This window comes from Aegilops tauschii, chromosome 2 (assembly GCF_002575655.3).
Source record: "Aegilops tauschii subsp. strangulata cultivar AL8/78 chromosome 2, Aet v6.0, whole genome shotgun sequence".
Taxonomy (NCBI): domain Eukaryota; kingdom Viridiplantae; phylum Streptophyta; class Magnoliopsida; order Poales; family Poaceae; genus Aegilops; species Aegilops tauschii.
The window spans coordinates 476,064,644-476,087,334 of NC_053036.3; positions in this window are offsets into that span (position 1 = coordinate 476,064,644).

A 22,691-nucleotide genomic window follows, 5' to 3' on the forward strand; every position below is an offset into this window, starting at 1 on the left:
ATCAAGTCATGTTCTAGTCCTTTGGGTGGCTCGGCGGCTCTGCGTAAGGGAAAAGGCAGTCCCTACGCCGCTGGATGGAGATGCCACCTAACTCCAGACTTGGCCCATTGGCGCACTCATTCTGACGGTTTAAGTAAAAAAGCTCTCTGAAGAGCAGCAGACTAGGCTCTTCTCCAAGATAAACCTCGCAGAAGACTTGGAAATTGCAGATGTTGGACACTGAGTTGGGTCCTATGTCTTGAGGCCGTAAATCGAAGAAGTTTAGAACATCTCTAAAAAACTTTGAGCCGGGCGGTGCGAAGCCCCGGCTCATGTGATCCGCAAAAATCACTACCTCCCCATCCTTTGGCTGTGGCCTCTCTTCTAACGGGTCAGGGGCACGGTAGGACATGATGTCTTTCTTGGGCAGATATCCTGACTTAACAAAATCAGCTAGGGTCTCGTTGGTGACATTGGACCTCATCCAGTTACAAGTAATGGGAGCTTTGGGAGGCATGGTGAAAGTCGGCAGTCTATGACAAAAAGGAAAAACGTCCGGGTTAATGATAAGCCGGAGGAGATCTACAGTTCAAAGCTAAGGTGGCGGCTTATGAAGGGGACTAATGATATATACCTAAGTACAGCGGGTTATTTAAGCCGCAGGGGCATTCAGAATAAATTGATTATCTACGGCCTTATCACAGCTAAGCCGGAGGATTCTACGAAGCATGGTTCTCTTTAAGCCGGAAGGTTCTACGGCGCGTGGTTTCTTTAAGCCGGAACTGTAAACCGCCAAGATTCAATGATTGCAGTTTTTTACTAAGTGTGGTAAAACAGGTTTCACACATTGCAGTAACTTTTTTGGATTGAAATGGTCGGGCAAAAGAAAAATTTCTAGACCTAGAAACAGAAGCGAGGGAGTTCTTGGGCCCGAACAAAGTTCCTATGCAGTAAAAAGAGAGCTGCTTGCGTGTAAAATGGGTGCTAAACAGTCGCCGCACTAGTTCTATGCAGATCTAAGATCAAACAGGGGCAGTAACTATGAGAACTACCGGAACTTGCGGGCAATGGCGACGAACACGAAGAACGCGGACGAATCCTATGGCAGATCTACTCTACAGGACAAGCAGGACTTACAAGAGCTGGAGAGTCGCGGAGGTCGCCGCGTTTCTCTGGTCAGATCAGGGTGATGCAGTGGCCTGAGCTGGTGACGACGAGGAGACCCGCGGCGGCGACGGCGGCGGAGCTCAAGTAGCACGGGACAGTGAGAAGAAGAAGACGACAGAGGAAGGAGCGTGAGAAGAGCCCGTCGGGCCGGCCTATTTATAAGGCGAGCTCGTAAAGCGGGCGCGAGAATCAAGGAGACCGTGGCATGGTTATCTCCCCACGCAGCGCCTCGATTTTCGGGATGACAGTAAAGGAAAAGATCCGTTGCGGATCTGGCGGAGTAAAAAACAGACTTAATGGAAGATGACGTCACGGCGGATTATCCGGAGTCCAGAGGATGACGTCACGCCGGGTTATGGCCTTCACACGAATGGTAAGCCGGAGATTTTTTCTGTCGAAAGAGTTGAAGATTGACATGAGCCGGCTCAAATCAATCTGGGGCCTAATGTTGAGGATATAGACCTTAGAGTCACCCGCCAGGAGGGGCCGGGTTACTCATATGGTCATTGCCAGAAGCCCGGCGCCAAGCTTAAAGACGGTGGGCCAAAGATGGGCTTAAGACCCGGATATGGCTTAAGGCCCGTAGTTACAATCATTATTATGGTAGAACTTGTAGTGTAAGGCAAGAATAGTTGAGAGTCCGAGCCAGACACTCTTATGAGCCGGCCGGGACTCTGAGAGCTGCAGGGCGTCAGCCTCCCTATATAAAGGGACGACCCGGCAGCAGTTTAAGGGCGACAACAATCTCATCAAGAGCCGGGCATAGCAGTTTAGCTCCCTGGTTATCGAAACCCTAATCAATACCACATCAAACTGGACGTAGGCTTTTACCTTCACCGTAAGGGGCCGAACCAGTATAAACCCTCGTGTTTCTTGTCCCGCATTAACCCCTTCAAGCTTCCTAGCTGCGATGGCTCCACGACTAAGTCCTAGCTCAAGGACATCTGCCGTGACAATTCCACGACAGGCTGTGCGGAAAGCTTGCTGAAACTGATCCCATGTGACGTTGGCTATGGGGAAAGTGGTTGTGTAATTCTCCCACCATGAGGTTGCTGGTCCATCCAATTGATGTGCGACAAAGCGCACCTTCTCAGCATCTGTGCAACCTGCGGTGGTCAACTCCCTTCCAATACGGCGTAGCCAATCATCAGCAACTATAGGCTCGGTGCTACTGGAAAACACCGGCGGCTGCACCTCAGAAAGCGAGCTAAGTTGTCAACTGGAGGCGGGTTGTTGTTGTTGTTGTTGTTGCCTTGGTTCAGGACTAACAATTGCATCAAGGCATTCTGCTGCTGGATCAACTGAGTGAGCTCTGGCGGGAAGGCAAATTTGGTGTCATGTCTCGGAGGCATCTGATGGGTTTAGTGGGGAGAGATTAGAATAGAAAAGGGGTCTAGTGAGAAAACACTACCCATATGCACATGAGACAAACACAAACATATCACTCAATCAATCAAACAAGGGCATACAAACGGTCTAGAACTATCGTTAAGAGTGCTCAACTACTACTATATACATGGGGGAATACTATTAATTATTTGGTGGTCATCTAGAAATTTTGATCGGTGGAAGACTCCATGATGTCTGCTCCAGCTTCTTCTTCAAAGTCATCTTCACTGGGGTCGGAGTCGGTGTCGTCGATGATGATGTAGTTCTTCGGGCAAGTGGAATCGTCGTCCTCTCCTCCTGGCACGGGGTCTCCCATGAATACTCCGATCTTCTTTATTAGGTCGTCATTCTTCTCCCATAGTGTTGCAATTTCCTCCTCATATCCATCGTGTGTAGACTTGAGTTCTTCTTCCAGCTCGATGATCCTTGTCTTCGCCTTCTTCAAATCTATCATGTCTGTGCACATCTGATTTTCCTGGCGTCGAATGTGCTGGTTTAACTCCTGGATGAAAGCTGCAATGGATCTGTCCTTCTTGGTGCTGATTATCTCCCATTGCTCATCTCGGCGCCCACATATCTGGTAGATAGTGTCCTTGAGCTCCTTGCTGTAGACTTCTCCAATACGTCCCATGGCAATGTGGGCTGCCATGCTCTTGCCTAGACTCCAGGTTGGTGCATCAAAGGAAAACTCTATGGGCTCAGTGATTGGTGCGAACGTCCTTCCTGGAACTTGAACTCGAATCATCCAGCGCTCCTCTTCTGGTAAAGTGGCGTTGTAGGTCCCGGTGAAGCTTGTTATTCCGATGTTCAGATACCTAGTGACTTCCTTCAAGTGGCGTCCAAAGGGTGCATCTTCATCCGGTTGTGCAAACTGTTCCTCGAATCCGCCATCCTAAGAGTAGAAAATGGAGAGGAGTCAGAAATGAGTAGAGAGAGTGACCTATGGCTTATCTTAGTGGTCGTGTCCTACACTCAGCGTGTCCTCTGATACCATCTTGTAGCGACCCGACCTCAAACGGTCAAGTCTCTGTGCTTCTGTGTCATCCCTGGATCGGTAATGCTGACACACATAGTACTCGAAGGATTTATAACAGAGTAGCAATCACACACTTATTACATCAAATGTCTCAAGAGAGAACTTATTACAATAAATATGGCATAAGGCCATCTAATAGGATAACAGCGGAAGGCTTGGAAGATAAAGTGAGTCCATCAACTCCAACGGCATAGCTGAGCTGCACGGCAACGACCTAACGAACCTTAGTCCTCGTCTGAAAAGTCTGCAACATCATACGTTGCAGCCCGAAAACGGGTCAGCACATGGAATATGCTGGCAATATAACACAGTAGAGCAAGAACAGAATAATGCTATCACTACATGCATATTTGGCTGGTGGAAAGCTCTATGGTTATAGTTTTGCGAAAAAGCCAATTTTTTCCTACAACAAAGGAATAAGTTTTATTTAACTATCATGGTAGTTGAAACATCATTGAGAAGGTTCCTCCAACTCAATCCCAATTAAAAGTAATTATCAACCCAACAATATTAAATTAGAGTGATGAGATACTTAGGATAATCCAAGTACTAGATACTCAAGATGTCCATAACCGGGGATACGGCTAACCATGATTAGATTGTACACTCTGCAGAGGTTTGCGCACTTTTCCCCACAAGACTCGATCTCCTCCGTTGGATTTCTCGCACTACATGATGTTTGAGAAACGGATAACCGAGACACAGTCTTTCAGAAGCATTAACTCTAACCCCGGGTAGACAGTACCAACCTACATCCCTCTACATCTGCTAGCCTACCACTGGAAGAGGTCATGCAACTTACTCAACTATGCTAGAGCCCATAATAGCTTGTGGCTACACACGGAAGTTTCTAGCACGAAATATCTCAGTTCCCTTTGAGCCTGGGTGGCGGACCTTAGGATTATCACACGGGTACTCCGGGATATCCTAGGACAACACTGGATTCTCCAGGTGCCCGACAAGCAATCCACCCAGATGTGTATTAAAGTTGCCACCTTAAGTTGAACCATTAATTAACAATCTCACATCTGTCATGGATCCACTCACCCAAACCACGTCTACGAGCATAGCATAGCAATATAAGCAATACGTAGAAGTAACTCCCAAGGGTTTGATAATAACAGGGCAATAGGTTCTACCTCATCAACTACTTCCCAATACCCACAAGTTAATCACATCCTAATCATGCAGTGTTTGAGGATTGGAGCTAATGCATAAAAACTGGGTATGAAAAGAGTATGATCAATGTGTTACTTGCCTTGCTGACGATTCGCAAAACCTAGAGACTCGTAGTAGCACGCTTCGCACTCCAGGAATTCTATCGCAAACAAACAATAGCATACATAAGCAATCAATCACGGATGCACAGGTAAAGCTCAAATAAGAAGAACTAACAAGAAAGTTCGACTTAAGAACTCCGGTTTGCAAAAAGAATCAAATCAAACGGAGCAACGAAACTCAAACTGCGGAAGAGACAAGATTCGATTACTAATCTGGACTAAAGTCAAATTTTACAGTACCAAAATCTTGTTCAAGTTGATTAAACAGAAAGATGGTTTCGAGACGAAGATCTAGGTGCTTGAACGCCTGATTCCGATAAACGAGCGAAAAGATAAACTGAAATGAAAATCGGATCAGAAATCGCGATCGAAAATAATCGCGAAAAACCCGAGAAAAAGAAAAACAGATGAACAGGCTGACGAACGAACGTTCGTTGTCTGTGACTAACGGGCAAAAACCATTCGTTAAAACGAACGCCCGCTAAATAAACTAAACCGAGAAAACCAACGAACAGATCTAAAAAAATGTAACCAGGTTTTTTTTTAAAACCGACGGTTTTTTCCTAAACCGAAAAAAACCAGCGGCTCCGGCGGCTTCCGCGGCGCGGCGAGGCGGGGGCAGCGCGGGGTGGTGCGGCGCGGCGGTGAGGAAGTGCGGCGGCGGCGCGGGGCGACGCTAGCGGCGGCGGCTGGCCGCGAGGCGAGGCAGGCGGCGGCGGGCGGCGGCGGCTGCTGCTGCTGGTTGCGGCGGCGGTGGTGGCGATTTGGGGGCGGGGGCGACGGCTTATAAAGGGGAGGGGGCGGGTGGCTTGCGGGAGGGGGCGGGTGGCTTGCGGGAGGGGGCGGGAGGAGTCCCGGGTGTAACGCCCGGATAATCATGCTACAGTAATCCCACGCTAATGGTGCCACGTCACCACGGTTACTTTGCTAATCTACCGTTAGGTCAAACCGTTTAAAAATTCAAATTCAAATTAATGTCAACGATAAAAGTTTTTCAAAATTTAAAACAAAAATGTTCGGGAGGTGCCATATTTTGGATAAGTAAATATGGTGTAATAAACACATTTTTATAAAATGCCTAGATAATTTAAAATAAAATAAAACAGAAAAGAGAAATAAATAAAAGAAATGCAAAACAGAAAACAGAAGAAAAGAAAAGAGAAGCCCCCCACTGGGCCAACTGTGGCCCAGCTGGCCAGCCCAACTGGGCAAAGGCCCAGCCGGCCAGCCCACCCCCACTCTCCCCTTATCCCCCCAGCAAACCCTAGCCACCTACCGCACCCCACTCCCCCTCGAGGCCGGGCATGACCCAGAAAAGTGTGTCCGGCCAAATGGGATCGAGCGTGTTGGGTTATGTGGGGCACCCCTACAGGGAAGTTTATCTATTCGAATAGCCGTGTCCCTCGGTAAAAGGACGACCCGGAGTTGTACCTTGACCTTATGACAACTAGAACCGGATACTTAATAAAATACACCCTTCCAAGTGCCAGATACAACCCGGTGATCGCTCTCTAACAGGGCGACGAGGAGGAGATCGCCGGGTAGGATTATGCTATGCGATGCTACTTGGAGGACTTCAATCTACTCTCTTCTGCATGCTGCAAGAGGGAGATGGCCAGAAGTGTAGTCTTCGACAGGATTAGCTATCCCCCTCTTATTCTGGCATTCTGCAGTTCAGTCCACTCATATGGCCCTTTACACATATACCCATGCATATGTAGTGTAGCTCCTTGCTTTGCGAGTACTTTGGATGAGTACTCACGGTTGCTTTTCTCCCTCTTTTCCCCCTTTCCTTTCTACCTGGTTGTCGCAACCAGATGTTGGAGTCCAGGAGCCAGACGCCACCGTCGACGATGACTCCTACGGCACTGGAGGAGCCTACTACTACGTGCAGCCCGCTGACGACGACCAGGAGTAGTTAGGAGGATCCCAGGCAGGAGGCCTGCGCCTCGTTCGATCTGTATCCCAGTTTGTGCTAGCCTTCTTAAGGCAAACTTGTTTAACTTATGTCTGTACTCAGATGTTGTGCTTCCGCTGACTCGTCTATGATCGAGCACTTGTATTCGAGCCCTCGAGGCCCCTGGCTTGTATTATGATGCTTGTATGACTTATTTATGTTTTAGAGTTGTGTTGTGATATCTTCCCGTGAGTCCCTGATCTTGATCGTACACATTTGCGTGCATGATTAGTGTACGGTCAAATCGGGGGCGTCACAAGTTGGTATCAGAGCCGACTGCCTGTAGGTATCCCCCTTCCCACACTCCTTGGCCGAAGTCGAGTCTAGACATTACAAAACTTTTACTAACATGGCTGTGTGTCTTACGGGCCCACGTCGCCATTGGGTGGTACTAGGATCTTTTACTCCTCGACCTTTACTCTGGGACTCTGAACTCTCTTCTACTCGGGTTAAACGAATTTACTAACTCTAACACTAGGATCCCGTGACCGCATTCACCCCAAAGTTGGATAAGCCATAGTTATTTCTTAGAATAGTATTTTGAACAATTCACACACTATCATTTGACTCCTTTGAAACATCTTTGCTTTCAGATGGAACCCACGAGGCAGGTCGTGCGCCACACGACGGCCATTGGTGCCTCGGGATCACCTGCTGTGCTAGCTGAGATGATGACCTATCTGGGTTATCGCTGGCACCCTGAGTACACCGTCTACGAGGAGTACCAGGACTTTAACCAGGAGCAGTACCGTGCCATAGTCCACCTCTACTCGCGGGAGTATGACTCCACTACTGTGCTGCACACCGCTCATGGTGTTGGAGTGACCATCGATATGGCTGTCCACGATGCTGCTTATGCTGCTCTGACACGTCTTCGTGGAGAGTATCGGGAGTTGGACGCCTCCCCTTTCAGGCACATTGCTATCGCATCTGATGTTGGTACGGAGGGATACTGTACTGCTGCCTACTCCACTGTCACCCGAGAGCCCTTCTACCATCAGAACCTGGTTCTGCATGCTGATGGGCTGGATCGAGCTAACCGAGCTCTTCACCACGAGTTGTACACCACCCGTCAGCACCTTTACCGTGCTCTGACGCTATTGCACCCCCTTGTCCGATCTAGGGAGCTGCCCCGTTCTGCGATCTACCCAGCCAGGACTGTGATGCCCCAGGGTGTCGGCTGGCCAGATGTGGGAGGCCACTCTCCCGCACTTGGACCTCTTCTGCCACCTGAGCGTCAGGTTCTGCACCAGAGTATTCGCGGACCCCAGGTTGCTGACGTGGAGTTCCCGATGCGACACTACCAGCTTTCAGGCTACACCTACCTCCACAGTACCTCTTGGGACTGATGTAGGCTTGCTTGTTAGTGTTAGATGCATTCGCCGCGAGCCTGTGTGCCGCCTATGTTGTTTTAGTCTATGTACTGAACTCTATGCATGACCCCTTTTGTAAGTTATGCCGACTACTATGTAGTAGCTACCGTGCTCTTTTCATTATGCATGTTTCGTCATGAATGATTATTGTCTTTGCAAATTTCTCAATGCTGAACTACCCCTGTTATATATTAGCAGGATGGTTAGATCAGGTGGTCGTGGTAGTGGTGGCAATGCCCCACCACCACCTGAGTACATGGCTGGTATGATCCAACAGTTCGAACTGAACCGCCAATCCATGGACCAGCAACCAACCCCAATAACTCTGCAGGATTTCATGCGCCTTAATCCAACTGTGTACCGCAGCTCAACTCAGCCTCTGGATGCTGATGACTGGCTCCGTGACATCACCTATGAGATAGAGTCTGCCAATGTAGCCCCTGCCAGCTATGTCAACTTTGCTTCCTTCTTTCTGAAGGGACCCGCAGCTCAATGGTGGGACAGCCACAGGCGTACTCTGCCAGCTGGAACAATCATCACCTGGCCAGACTTCCAAGCAGCTTTCCGTGCCCGCTTCATTCCTCAGGGAGTCATGGACCGGAAGAAGCGTGAGTTCCGCAACCTCACCCAAGGCAACAAAACTGTTGAAGCTTATCAGCGGGAGTTTCTGGACTTGTCTCGCTATGCTGAAGAGGACATTGCAACTGATGCACGCAGACAGGAGAAGTTCCGTGATGGCCTTCAAGCTGACATCAAGCTCGCACTTCTAGTGCATGACTTTGCTGATTTCGCCACCTTGGTGAACAAGGCCATCAATGTCGAAACTGGTCTGCAGGAATACCAGAGCTCTCACAGGCGCAACCGTGACACGGGCTCATCTTCGGGCCCGCCCTCATAGAAGCGTAAGATATGGATCCCGAACAACATGTACCGTCCAAATGCATCTGCCCCAAGGCAGACCTATGCTGCACCTCGTCTGCCTCCACCACCATCTAGGCAGTCAAGACTTCCAGCTCCACCACCCCAAGCTCCTGTTCCCACTCCCAATAATGGTCTGTGCTACAAGTGTGGGCAACCAGGTCACCGTGCCAGGGACTGCAATCAGAATCAGAATCAACTTGCCCTTCCCGCAGCTGGTCGTGGTAACAACCAGCCCCGCAACAACAATGCTAAGTCTTATGGTCGTGCTCATGCCAACCACGTTGATCTGAACGAAGCTCAAGACCAGCCTGCTATTGTGATGGGTACACTCCTCGTAAATTCAGTACCAGCATCCGTTTTATTTGATACAGGTGCATCGCATTCATTCATGTCAGAAGATTTTGCATACAAGCACGACGTTAAATGTGAGGAGATGAACACCTCGGCATTGGTCAAAACCCCAGTGGGACAGTGTCAAACCTCCCTGGTTGGCATCGACGTCCCCGTGGAAATCGAAGGGCTGGAATTCTATGCCTCTCCCATTATCCTGAAGTCGTCTAACATCGACCTCATTTTGGGAATGGATTGGTTGAAAGCCCATACTGCTTCTATAGTTTGCGCCACTAAGACCGTCCATCTACTTCACCCTTCAGATGAAATAGTTGCTTACCAAGCTCATCTGGTGCAACATGCTGAGGCCAGGCTCTATGCATTGAATGCATTGAACACCGCACCACTCGAGGGCATTGAAAACATTCCCGTCGTGCGTGAATTCCTCGACGTCTTCCCTGAAGAACTTCCAGGGATTCCCCCTGCTAGAGCTGTCGAATTCATCATCGACTTGAAACCAGGCACCACTCCTATAGCCAAGCGACCCTACAAAATGCCGCCGCATGAACTCCTTGAGATTAAGGAGGAAATCGACAAATCTCTTCGCAAAGGATTCATTCACCCAAGTTGCTCTCCTTGGGGAGCACCTTCTCTCTTTGTCAAGAAGAAGGATGGGACAAACCGATTAGTTCAAGACTACCGTCCTATAAACCAAGCTACCATTCAGAATAAATACCCTCTTCCTCGGATCAATGACCTATATGATCAACTAGCAGGTTCATCAGTGTTCTCTAAGCTCGACTTGAGGTTGGGTTACCACCAGATCCATGTTCGCGAAGAGGATATCCCAAAGACCGCCTTCGTGACTCGCTATGGTTCATACGAGTACACCGTCATGTCTTTCAGTTTAACCAATGCTCCAGCCACCTTCTCTCGTCTGATGAACTATATATTCATGGATTACCTCGACAAGTTCGTCGTGGTTTATCTGGATGATATCCTGGTATTTTCCAAGAACGAAGAAGAACATGCTGAACATCTTCGACTTGTGCTGGAAAAGCTACGAGAGCATCAACTATATGCCAAGTTCTCCAAATGTGAATTCTGGCTACCCGAAGTAACCTATCTTGGGCATGTCATCTCTAAGGATGGTATTGCCTTCAACCCTGAACAAGTCCAGGCTATCCTTGATTGGACTCCTCCCAAGAACGTTAAGCAAGTCAGAAGTTTTCTCGGTCTGGCCAGCTATTGCCGTCGATTCGTCGAGAACTTCTCCAAGATCGCCAGGCCTCTGACTAACCTGTTGCATAAGGGCGTCAAGTTCCAATGGACAAACAAATGTCAGGAAAGTTTACAGGCACTCAAAGACAAGTTGACTTCTGCCCCAGTTCTAGCTCCACCTGATACTAAGAAGGACTTCGTCATTTACTGCGACGCTTCCCGTCAAGGATTAGGCTGTGTCCTAATGCAAGACCGCAAAGTGATTGCTTATGCCTCTCGGCAATTGCGCCCTCACGAAGAGAACTACCCAGTTCACGACCTCGAACTTGTTGCTGTCATTCATGAGCTGAAGCAGTGGCGACATTACCTTCTCGGTAATCGTTGCGAGATCTTCACTGACCACCAAAGTCTGAAGTATCTGTTTACTCAGCCAGACCTGAACCTCCGTCAGCAGAGATGGATGGAGCTTGTTGTAGACTTTGACTTGGGTATTTCCTATACGCCAGGCAAGGCTAATGTAATGGCTGATGCCTTGAGCCGCAAGTCTTACTGCAACCACCTCCAGGTTCACAAAGTTCAGCCCTCGCTTGTTGAAGAATTCAGGAAGCTGAACCTCCATATTGTTCCTCCGGGTGCACTCGCTCCCCCTCCTAAGGAGTTTGGCAAGATGAACCTCCACGTTGTTACCCAGGGTTCCCTCAATACCCTAGTTGCTAAACCAGATCTCGTGGACAGCATCAAAAGGCTACAGAAGTATGACTCTCAAGCCCACAAGATTAAGCGCTACCTTGCAGAAGGAAAGCCCTCATTCTTCACTATTGCTGAAGATGGCACTTTGTACTTCAAGGGCCGCCTAGTGGTGCCATGTGCAGAGAAAAACCTGGATATGACACAGGAAGTTATGAAAGAAGCTCATGATATGCCTCTATGTATCCATCCTGGTAGTACAAAGATGTACCAAGACATCCGTCAGATATTCTGGTGGTCTAATATGAAGCAAGACATTGCTCGTTATGTTGCTGAGTGTGACGTTTGTCGTTGTATCAAAGCAGAACATCAAATTCCTGCTGGAACTCTGCGACCTATCTCTATTCCTGAATGGAAATGGGACATGTGGAGATGGACTTCGTCACTGGATTTCCCAAATCACAGAAAGGTAATGATGCTATTCTTGTCGTCATTGACCGGCTTTCCAAAGTTGCACATTTCCTGGCGGTCAAAGAAACGATCACTGCTAGTCAGCTGGCAACGCTCTATATGTCCAGGATTGTTTCACTCCACGGTATTCCATTGGTTATCAGCTCAGACCGTGGCAGCTTATTCACTTCAAGATTCTGGGCAAGTTTCCAAGAAGCTATGGGAACTCATCTGTCATTCAGTACTGTGTTTCATCCTCAGTCGCAAGGAAAAGTTGAACGCGTCAACCAAGTTCTCGAAGACATGCTTCGAGCTTGTGTTATTTCCTTCGGCAAGAAATGGGAGGAATCTCTCCCGTATGCTGAGTTCTCTTATAATAATAGCTATCAAGCTAGTCTGAAGATGGCCCCCTTCGAAGTGTTATATGGACGAAAGTGTCGAACCCCTCTGAACTGGTCAGAAACAGGGGAACGTCCACTCTTCGGTCCGGATATTATCCAACATGCCGAAGAACAAGTCCGCATTATTCGTGAGAATCTCAAGACTGCTCAGTCACGTCAGAAGAGTCAGTATGACCGTCATCATAAAGACATGGTCTATCAACCTGGCGAAAAGGCTTATCTTCGAGTCACACCAATGAAGGGTGCTCACCGCTTCGGAATCAAGGGCAAACTAGCTCCTCGATATATTGGCCCATTCACTATTCTCGAAAGGCGTGGAAAAGTGGCATACCAACTAGAGTTTCCGCCGAACCTTTCTCAGGTTCACGATGTGTTCCATGTGTCACAGCTCCGCCGTTGCTTCAAGGACCCAATCCGAGCAGTGGATCATGAAGTGCTCGAATTGCAGCAGGATCTCTCCTATAAAGAGCAGCCGGTCCGCATTCTCGACCAAGCAGAACGCCGCACACGTCAGAAGGCGATCAAGTTCCTCAAAGTCCAGTGGTCGCACCATTCTGAAGATGAAGCCACTTGGGAACGCGAGGATCGCCTGCGTGATGAATACCCCGCACTATTTCCTTCTACCTCCTAAATCTCGGGACAAGATTTCTTGTAGTGGAGGAGTTTCGTAACGCCCGGATAATCATGCTACAGTAATCCCATGCTAATGGTGCCACGTCACCACAGTTACTTTGCTAATCTACCGTTAGGTCAAACCGTTTAAAAATTCAAATTCAAATTAATGTCAACGATAAAAGTTTTTCAAAATTTAAAACAAAAATGTTCGGGAGGTGCCATATTTTGGATAAGTAAATATGGTGTAATAAACACATTTTTATAAAATGCCTAGATAATTTAAAATAAAATAAAACAGAAAAGAGAAATAAATAAAAGAAATGCAAAACAGAAGAAAAGAAAAGAGAAGCCCCCCCCCACTGGGCCAACTGTGGCCCAGCTGGCCAGCCCAACTGGGCAAAGGCCCAGCCGGCCGGCCCACCCCCACTCTCCCCTTATCCCCCCAGCAAACCCTAGCCACCTACCACACCCCACTCCCCCTCGATCCCCCTCTCGCTCTCTCTTCCCCCCCCCCCACTCCCCCAATCCAATCGGGGCGACGACGCCCCGACGACCCCGTCGCCCCGCTCGCCCCCGACGCCCCGCGCACCCCCCCCCCCCGTCGGCCTCGTCCCGACCCCGCCACCTCTCCCCAGCGACCGCGCCGCCCCACTCCTTGACGCCGACGCCTCGTCCTCGTCCGCCGCCCGGAGTCGCCTGGACCTCGCCGGACCCCCTCGCCGGCCTGCTTCCCTCTACGCGCGACGTCCCCGACCTCCACCTCGCGCCCCGCTGCCACTCCCCTACCGGCAATGTGAGCCCCGCTGCCGCGCTCGTCTTCGCGCGAGCCCTTCCCCCTCTCCTACCCTCTCCCTCGCCCCCGCGCTCACCGTGGCCCTCGCGCCCGTTGGCCGCGCCCGGGCTCGCCCCTGGTCGCGCCCGCGACCGCGCTCACCGCGCCCCGCGACCACCCCCCGCCCTCCGGCTCCCGACGTTTCCCCTGCTCCGGCCACCTTGGCCATGGCCTCGCCCTCCCCCGTCTCTCCCTCTGTCCCGTGGCCGCGCCACCGCGCCCGCCCCATCGCGCCACTCTGACCACACCGGCGCCACCCCGCGTCCCGCTCCGGCCGGCGCCCCATGGCCCCGTGCCTCGGCGCGCCTCGTCCCCGCCATCTCCTCCTCCCGTGGCCGCGCTACCGCACCCGCCCGCGCGCCAATGGCCGCACCGGCGCCACCCCTCGCCTCCGCCCGCCGTGGCCCCTGGCCGCGCCGGCGAGCCCCGCCATCGGTGCCCCGGCGCCCTCGTCCCGCCCTGCGGGCGAGCGCTTGCTCGGGTGCGCCCGCACCCGCTGCACCAAACCCGCTGTGGCCAGGGCCACTGACCACTGGGCCAGTGCCCCCTGGCCCTATGACATGTGGGCCCCACCCCCCAGAACGTTTGTTAAAAAAGAATAAATAAATATAAATAAAACAAATAATAAAAATAAATTTAATTAATTAATTAATTAAGTTAATTAATCCTGTTTAAATTAATCTAATTAATTAGTTAATTTAATTAAACAGTAGTTAATTAGCTAACAGCCCATGACAGGTGGGACCCACCTGTCAGGTTGACCAGGTCAACGGTCAACGTTGACTGCTGGCGTCATGCTGACGTCATGTTGATGCATTAATTAAATTTCGAATTAAATTAATTTATTAAATTCTAAAAATGATTTAAATCTTTAAAATTTAATATAAAATAAACCGTAGCTCAGATGGAAAAACTTTGTACATGAAAGTTGCTCAGAACGACGAGACGAATCCGGATACGCAGCCCGTTCGTCCGCCACACATCCCTAACCTATCAAACTCGCAACTTTACCCCTCCGGTCCGTCTGTCCGAAAACGCGAAACATCGGGAATACTTTCCCGGATGTTCCCCCCCTTCGCCGGTACCACCTACTGCCGCGTTAGGGCACACCTATCACCGCTCATTGTCATGTCATGCATCGTCATGCTTATGTTTGCATTGTATTTACTGTTTCTTCCCCCTCTTCTCTCCGGTAGACTACGAGACTGACGCTGCTGCTGCCCAGTTCGACTACGGAGTTGACGACCCCTCCTACTTGCCAGAGCAACCAGGCAAGCCACCCCCCTTGATCACCAGATATCGCCTAATCTTCTCTATGCTGCTGGCATTAGAGTAGTGTAGCATGTTACTGCTTTCCGTTTATCCTATCCTGATGCATAGCCTGTCCTTGCTTCTACTGTTGTTACCTTTACCTGCAATCCTACATGCTTAGTATAGGATGCTAGTTTTCCATCAGTGGCCCTACATTCTTGTCCGTCTGCTGTGCTATACTATCGGGTCGTGATCACTTGGGCGGTGATCACGGGTATATACTTATATACTATATACATGACACTTGTGGTGACTAAAGTCGGGTCGGCTCGTAGGAGTACCCGCAAGTGGATCTTTGTGGCGGAGCGACAGGGCAGGTTGAGACCACCTAGGCGAGAGGTGGGCCTGGCCCTGGACGGCGTCCGCGGTTACTTCAACATAACACGCTTAACGAGTTCTTGGTATTTGATCTGAGTCTGGCCATTTGGTCTATACGCACTAACCAGCTACGCGGGAACAGTTATGGGCACTCGACGTCGTGGTATCAGCCGAAGCTCTTTTTGACGTCAGCGACTGAGTGGCGCGCGCCGCATTGGACCGTAAGCTCGCGCTTGTATTAAGGGGGCTAGGTCTGCTTCCGGCCGCGTACGCAATGTGCAGGTGTGCAATGGGCGATGGGCCCAGACCCTTGCGCGCATAGGGTTTAGACCGGCGTGCTGACCTCTCTGTTGAGCCTAGGTGGGGCTGCGACGTGTTGATCTTCCAAGGCCGGGCATGACCCAGAAAAGTGTGTCCGGCCAAATGGGATCGAGCGTGTTGGGTTATGTGGTGCACCCCTACAGGGAAGTTTATCTATTCGAATAGCCGTGTCCCTCGGTAAAAGGACGACCCGGAGTTGTACCTTGACCTTATGACAACTAGAACCGGATACTTAATAAAATACACCCTTCCAAGTGCCAGATACAACCCGGTGATCGCTCTCTAACAGGGCGACGAGGAGGAGATCGCCGGGTAGGATTATGCTATGCGATGCTACTTGGAGGACTTCAATCTACTCTCTTCTGCATGCTGCAAGAGGGAGATGGCCAGAAGTGTAGTCTTCGACAGGATTAGCTATCCCCCTCTTATTCTGGCATTCTGCAGTTCAGTCCACTGATATGGCCCTTTACACATATACCCATGCATATGTAGTGTAGCTCCTTGCTTGCAAGTACTTTGGATGAGTACTCACGGTTGCTTTTCTCCCTCTTTTCCCCCTTTCCTTTCTACCTGGTTGTCGCAACCAGATGTTGGAGTCCAGGAGCCAGACGCCACCGTCGACGACGACTCCTACGGCACTGGAGGAGCCTACTACTACGTGCAGCCCGCTGACGACGACCAGGAGTAGTTAGGAGGATCCCAGGCAGGAGGCCTGCGCCTCGTTCGATCTGTATCCCAGTTTGTGCTAGCCTTCTTAAGGCAAACTTGTTTAACTTATGTCTGTACTCAGATGTTGTGCTTCCGCTGACTCGTCTATGATCGAGCACTTGTATTCGAGCCCTCGAGGCCCCTGGCTTGTATTATGATGCTTGTATGACTTATTTATGTTTTAGAGTTGTGTTGTGATATCTTCCCGTGAGTCCCTGATCTTGATCGTACACATTTGCGTGCATGATTAGTGTACGATCAAATCGGGGGCGTCACACCGGGCGGCGACGGCGGCGACTGCCTAGTCCTGGCCGGACTCGGGCACGGCGCGGGCCGGCGGCATGGCTCGGCTGGGCCTTGGCCCAGTCGGGCGCGGAAGAAGTTTTTTTAAACAGATTCCGCTGAAAATAAATCCTAGAAAAATAAATAAAAATTGAAAAATGCCAAAACAAAATTTCACCGTCTAAATAAAATATTTAGAACAAGATGAACATTTTCTTGGCCCTAAAATGCAATTTTGAAAACATGCAATTTTTCTAATGCAAATAAAATAGCAATAAAATCCGAATAAAATCAAATATTTGATTTTAATATTTTTCCTCCAATATTTCATTTATTTTGGAGAAGTCATATTATCTCCTCTCATATATTTTAATATGAAATATTTTCGGAGAGAAAAATAATTAAAACAAATAATCCTCGTTTCAATATTTGATAAAATTCAAATATGGAAACAGTGAAATCCCCAACTCTCTCCGAGGGTCCTTGAGTTGCTTAGAATTTCGAGGATCGTGAAACAAAATGCCACAAAAATATGATATGCATGAATGATCTATGGATAACATTCCAATTTTTTTGATAGTATGTATGTTGTGATTCCCTTAGTGGTGTCATGTGAACCTCGACTACATGGCATTTCACCATATTTGGGCCTAAGGGAATGCATTGTGGAGTAGCAATTAGATGATGGGTTGCGAGAGTGACAGAAGCTTAAACCCCAGTTTATGCGCTATTCCGTAAGGGACCGATTGGATCCAAAAGTTTAATGCTATGGTTAGAATTTATTCTTAATACTTTTCTCGTAGGTGTGGATGCTTGCGGGAGGGTTAATCATAAGTAGGAGGTTTGTTCAAGTAAGAACGGCACCTAAGCACCGGTCCACCCACATATAAAATTATCAAAGTAGCGAACACAAATCAAACCAACATGGTGAAAGTGACTAGATGAAATTCCCGTGTACCCTCAAGAACGCTTTGCTTATCATAAGAGACCGTTTTGGCCTGTCCTTTGCCTCAAAAGGATTGGGCTACCTTGCTGCACTTTTGTTACTACTATCATTACTTGCTCGTTACAAATTACCTTGCTATCAAACTACTCTACTACTTACAATTTTAGCACTTGCAGACATTACCTTACTGAAAACTACTTGTCATTTCCTTCTGCTCCTCGTTGGGTTCGACACTCTTACTTATTAAAAAGAGCTACAATTGATCCCCTATACTTGTGGGTCATCAAGGCTATTTTCTGGTGCCGTTGCCGGGGAGTGAAGCGCCTTTGGTAAGTGGAATTTGGTAAGAAAACATTTATATAGTGTGCTGAAATTTATTGTCACTTGTTACTATGGAAAACAATCATTTGAGGGGTTTGTTCGAGGTATCTTCACCTCGACCGGAACCACAATTGGCTACCCCTCAACCTAATGCACCTACTGAAATATTGAATATGAAATTCCTTTTGGTATGATAGAACAACTGCTAGCTAACCCTTATGCAGGAGATGGAACCGAACATCCTGATATGCACTTGATATATGTGGAAATGATTTGTGGATTGTTTAAGCTTGCAGGTTTACCCGGAGATGAAGTTATGAAAAAGTTTTTCCTTTTATCTTTGAACGGAAAAGCATTGGCATGGTATAGGCTATGCGATGATATTGGATCATGGAATGGGAATCGATTGAAATTGGAGTTCCACCAAAAAATTTATCATATGCATCTAGTTCATCATGATTGGAATTATATATATAATTTTTGGCCTCGTGAAGGAGAAGGTATCGCTCTAGCTTGGGGGAGGCTTAAGTCAATGTTATTTTCATGCCCCAATCATGAGCTCTCAAGAAATTATTACCCAGAATTTTTATGCTCGGCTTTCTCGTAATGATCAAACCATGCTTAATATTTCTTCTACTGGTTCTTTTATCGAGGGACGTCATCGTGCTAAACGTGTGCTAAACACGGAGGTGCCGTACGTTCGGTACTTGGATCGGTTGGATCGTGAAGACGTTCGACTACATCAACCGGGTTACTAAACGCTTCCGCTTTCGGTCTACGAGGGTACAAGGGCACACTCTCCCCGCTCGTTGCTATGCTTCTCCTAGATAGATCTTGTGTGATCGTAGGAATTTTTTTGAATTACTACGTTCCCCAACACTGGCATCCGAGCCAGGTCTATGCGTAGATGATATGCACGAGTAGAACATAAAGAGTTGTGGGCGATAATAGTCATACTGCTTGCCACCAACGTCTTACTTTGATTCGGCGGTATTGTTGGATGAAGCGGCCTGGACCGACATTACATGACCGCGTTCATGAGACTGGTTCTACCGACGTGCTTTGTACACAGGTGGCTGGCGGGTGTCTATTTCTCCAACTTTAGTTGAATCGAGTTTGACTACGGTCGGTCCTTGTTGAAGGTTAAAACAGCACACTTGACGAAAAATCATTATGGTTTTGATGCTTAGGTAAGAATGGTTCTTGCTAGAAGCCCGTTGTAACATCCCAAATTTTCAATATCGAACAGATATCAGATTCACATGATTACTTGCAACATGATTTCTCCCGTGACCTCAAGAACAAAAGTAACTACTCACAAATAATAATCATGCTCATGATTAGAGGAGTATTAAATAGCATAATGGATCTGAACATATAATCTTCCACCAAATAAACCATATAGTAATCAACTACAAGATGTAATCAACACTACTAGTCACCCACAATCACCAATCTATAGTTCCTGTAACAAGATTGAACACAGGAGATGAACTAGGGTTTGAGATGAGATGGTGTTGTTGAAGATGTTGATGGAGATTGCCCTCCCCAAGATGGGAGAGTTGTTGGTGATGATGATGACGATGATTTCCCCCTCCAGGAGGGAAGTTCCCCTGGCGGAATCGCTCCGCCGGAGGGCAAAAGTGCTCCTGCCCAAGTTCCGCCTCGAGACGGTGGCGCTCCGTCCCGAAAGTCCTCCCCTCATTTTCTCTAGGTCAAAATGACCTATATACCAGAAGATGGGCACCAGAGGTGGGCCTGGGTGAGCACAACCCACCAGGGCCCGCCTGGGCTCCCTGGCGCGCCCAGGTGGGTTGTGCCCACCTGGTGGCCCCCCTCTGGTAGTTATTTGCTCCAATATTCCTCAAATATTCCATAAAAAATCTCCATGAAATTTTAGCTTGTTTGGAGTTGTGCAGAATAGGTAGCCTGACGTAGCTTTTCCAGGTCGAGTTTTCCAGCTGCAGGAATTCTCCCTCTTGGTGTGTAGCATAATGAGAGAAAAGGCATTATAATTACTCCAAAAAGCATTATTATGGATAAAAACATTATAAATAATAGTAAGAAAACATGATGCAAAATGGACGTATCAGGAATCACGGGAACAATTTTCTGTGATGTGGTACTTTCCAATTCGAGAGAAGGTACAATTACCTCATCAAGTTCTACTTTCCTCCAACTCACTTCTTTCAAGAGAAACTCCTTCTCTAGAAAGGACCCGTTCTTAGCAACAAATATCTTGCCTTCGGCTCTATGGTAGAAGGTGTACCCAATAGTGTCTTTAGGGTATCCTATGAAGACGCACTTGTCCGATTTAGGTTCGAGCTTATCAGGCTGAAGCCTTTTCGCATAAGCGTCGCATCCCCAAACTTTAAGAAATGACAGCTTAGGTTTCTTGCCAAACCACAGTTCATACAGTGTCGTATCAACGGATTTAGACGGTGCCCTATTGACGTGAATGCGGCTGCTCTAATGCATAACCCCAAAACGATAGTGGTAAATCGGTAAGAGACATCATAGAACGCACCATATCCAATAAAGTACGGTTACGACGTTCGGACACACCATTACGCTGTGGTGTTCTAGGTGACGTGAGTTGTGAAACAATTCCACATTGTTTTAAATGAAGGCCAAACTCATAACTCAAACATTCGCCTCCACGATCAGATCATAGAAACTTTATTTTCTTGTTACGATGATTCTCCACTTCACTCTGAAATTCTTTGAACTTTTCAAATGTTTCAGACTTGTGTTTCATCAAGTAGATATACCCATATCTACTCAAATCATCTATAAAGGTCAGAAAATAACGATACCCGCCGCATGCTTCAACACTCATCGGACCGCATACATCGGTATGTATTATTTCCAATAAGTCATTAGCTTGCTCCATTGTTCCGGAGAACGGAGTTTTAGTCATCTTGCCCATGAGGCATGGTTCGCAAGTATCAAATGATTCATAATCAAGTGACTCCAAAAGTCCATCTACATGGAGTTTCTTCACGCGCTTTACACCAATATGACCAAAACGGCAGTGCCACAAATATGTTGCACTATCATTATCAACTTTGCATCTTTTGGCATCAATATTATGAATATGTGTATCACTAGAATTGAGATTCAACAAGAACAGACCATTCTTCAAGGGTGCATGACCATAAAAGATATTATCCATAAAAATAGAACAACCATTATTCTCTGACTTAAATGAATAACCATCTCACAATAAACAAGATCAAGATATAATGTTCATGCTCAACGCTGCACCAAATAACAATTATTGAGGTCTAAAACTAACCCCGAAGGTTGATGTGGAGGTAGTGAGCCGACCGCGATCACATTGACCTTGGAACCACACGCGCATCGTCACCTCGTCCTTAGCCAATCTTTGTTTATTCCGCAGCTCTATTTCGAGTTACAAATATGAGCAACCGAACCAGTCTCAAATACCCAGGCGCTACTACGCGCATTAGTAAGGAACACATCAATTACATGTATATCAAATATACCTTTGTTCACTTTGCCATCCTTCTTATCCGCCAAATACTTGGGGCAGTTTCGTTTCCAGTGACCATTCCCTTTTAAGTAGAAGCACTCAGTTTCAGGCTTGGGTCCAGCTTTGGGCTTCTTCCCTGGAGTGGCAACTTGCTTGACATTTGATACGTCTCCAACGTATCTATAATTTTTTATTGTTCCATGCTGTTATATTATCATTCTTGGATGTTTTACAAGCATTTTACAATCATTTTATATCATTTTTAGGACTAACCTATTAACATAGTGCCAAGTGTCAGTTGCTGTTTTCTACTTGTTTTTTACATTGCAGGAAATCAATATCAAACGGAGTCCAAACACTACGAAACTTTTTGTGGAATTTTTATGGACCAGAAGACACCCAATGGGCCAGAGCTACACCTGGGGGGTGCCTCGAGGGGGGCACAACCCACCAGGGCGTGCCTGGGCCCCAAGGCGCGCGCTGGTGGGATGTGCTCACCTTGGTGGCCTCCCGTACCCCTTCTTCGCCTTATAAATTCTCAAATATTCCAAAACCCTTCGGGGTAGCCCTAGGTTGGAAATTCCACCGCCGCAAGCCTCTGTAGCCACCGAAAACTAACCGGGAGCCCGTTCTGGCACCCTGCCGGAGGGGGAGATCATCACCGGTGGCCATCTTCATCATCCCGGCGGCCACCACGATGAGGAGGTTGTAGTCCACCCTCGGGGGTGAGGGTTTGTACCAGTAGCTATGTGTTTAATCTCTCTCTCTCTTGTGTTATTGAGATGTCACGATCTTGATGTATCACGGGCTTTGTTAATATAGTCGGATCATATGGTGTTTTCCCCTATCTATCTTGTTGTGATGAATTGAGTTTTCCCTTTGTTCGTTGTTATCGGATTGAATACTTTTATGGATTTGAGAACACTTGATATATGTCTTGCAATTGAATACTCGTGGTGACAATGGGGTATCGTATTGATTCACTTGATATATGTTTTGGCACTCAACTCGCGGATTCCCAAGGTGACATTGGGGTAATCTATGCATAGGGGTTGATGTGTTTCTCCGGTAGAAATCTTGGGGCACTCTTGGAAGTTCTTTGTGTTGGATTGAATATTACGAATCTGAATTTGCTTTGGTGTTATTTTAGTATGAACTCTAGGATAGATCGAACGGAAAGAATAGCTTTGTGTTATTTTAGTACGAACTCTTGAATAGATTGAACGGAAAGAATAGCTTTGAGGTGGTTTCATACCCTGCAAAAAAATTATTCTTATGTTCTCCGCTAGATAGGAACTTCGGAGTGATTCTTCATCGCACTTTGAGGGATGGTTATATGATCCAATTATA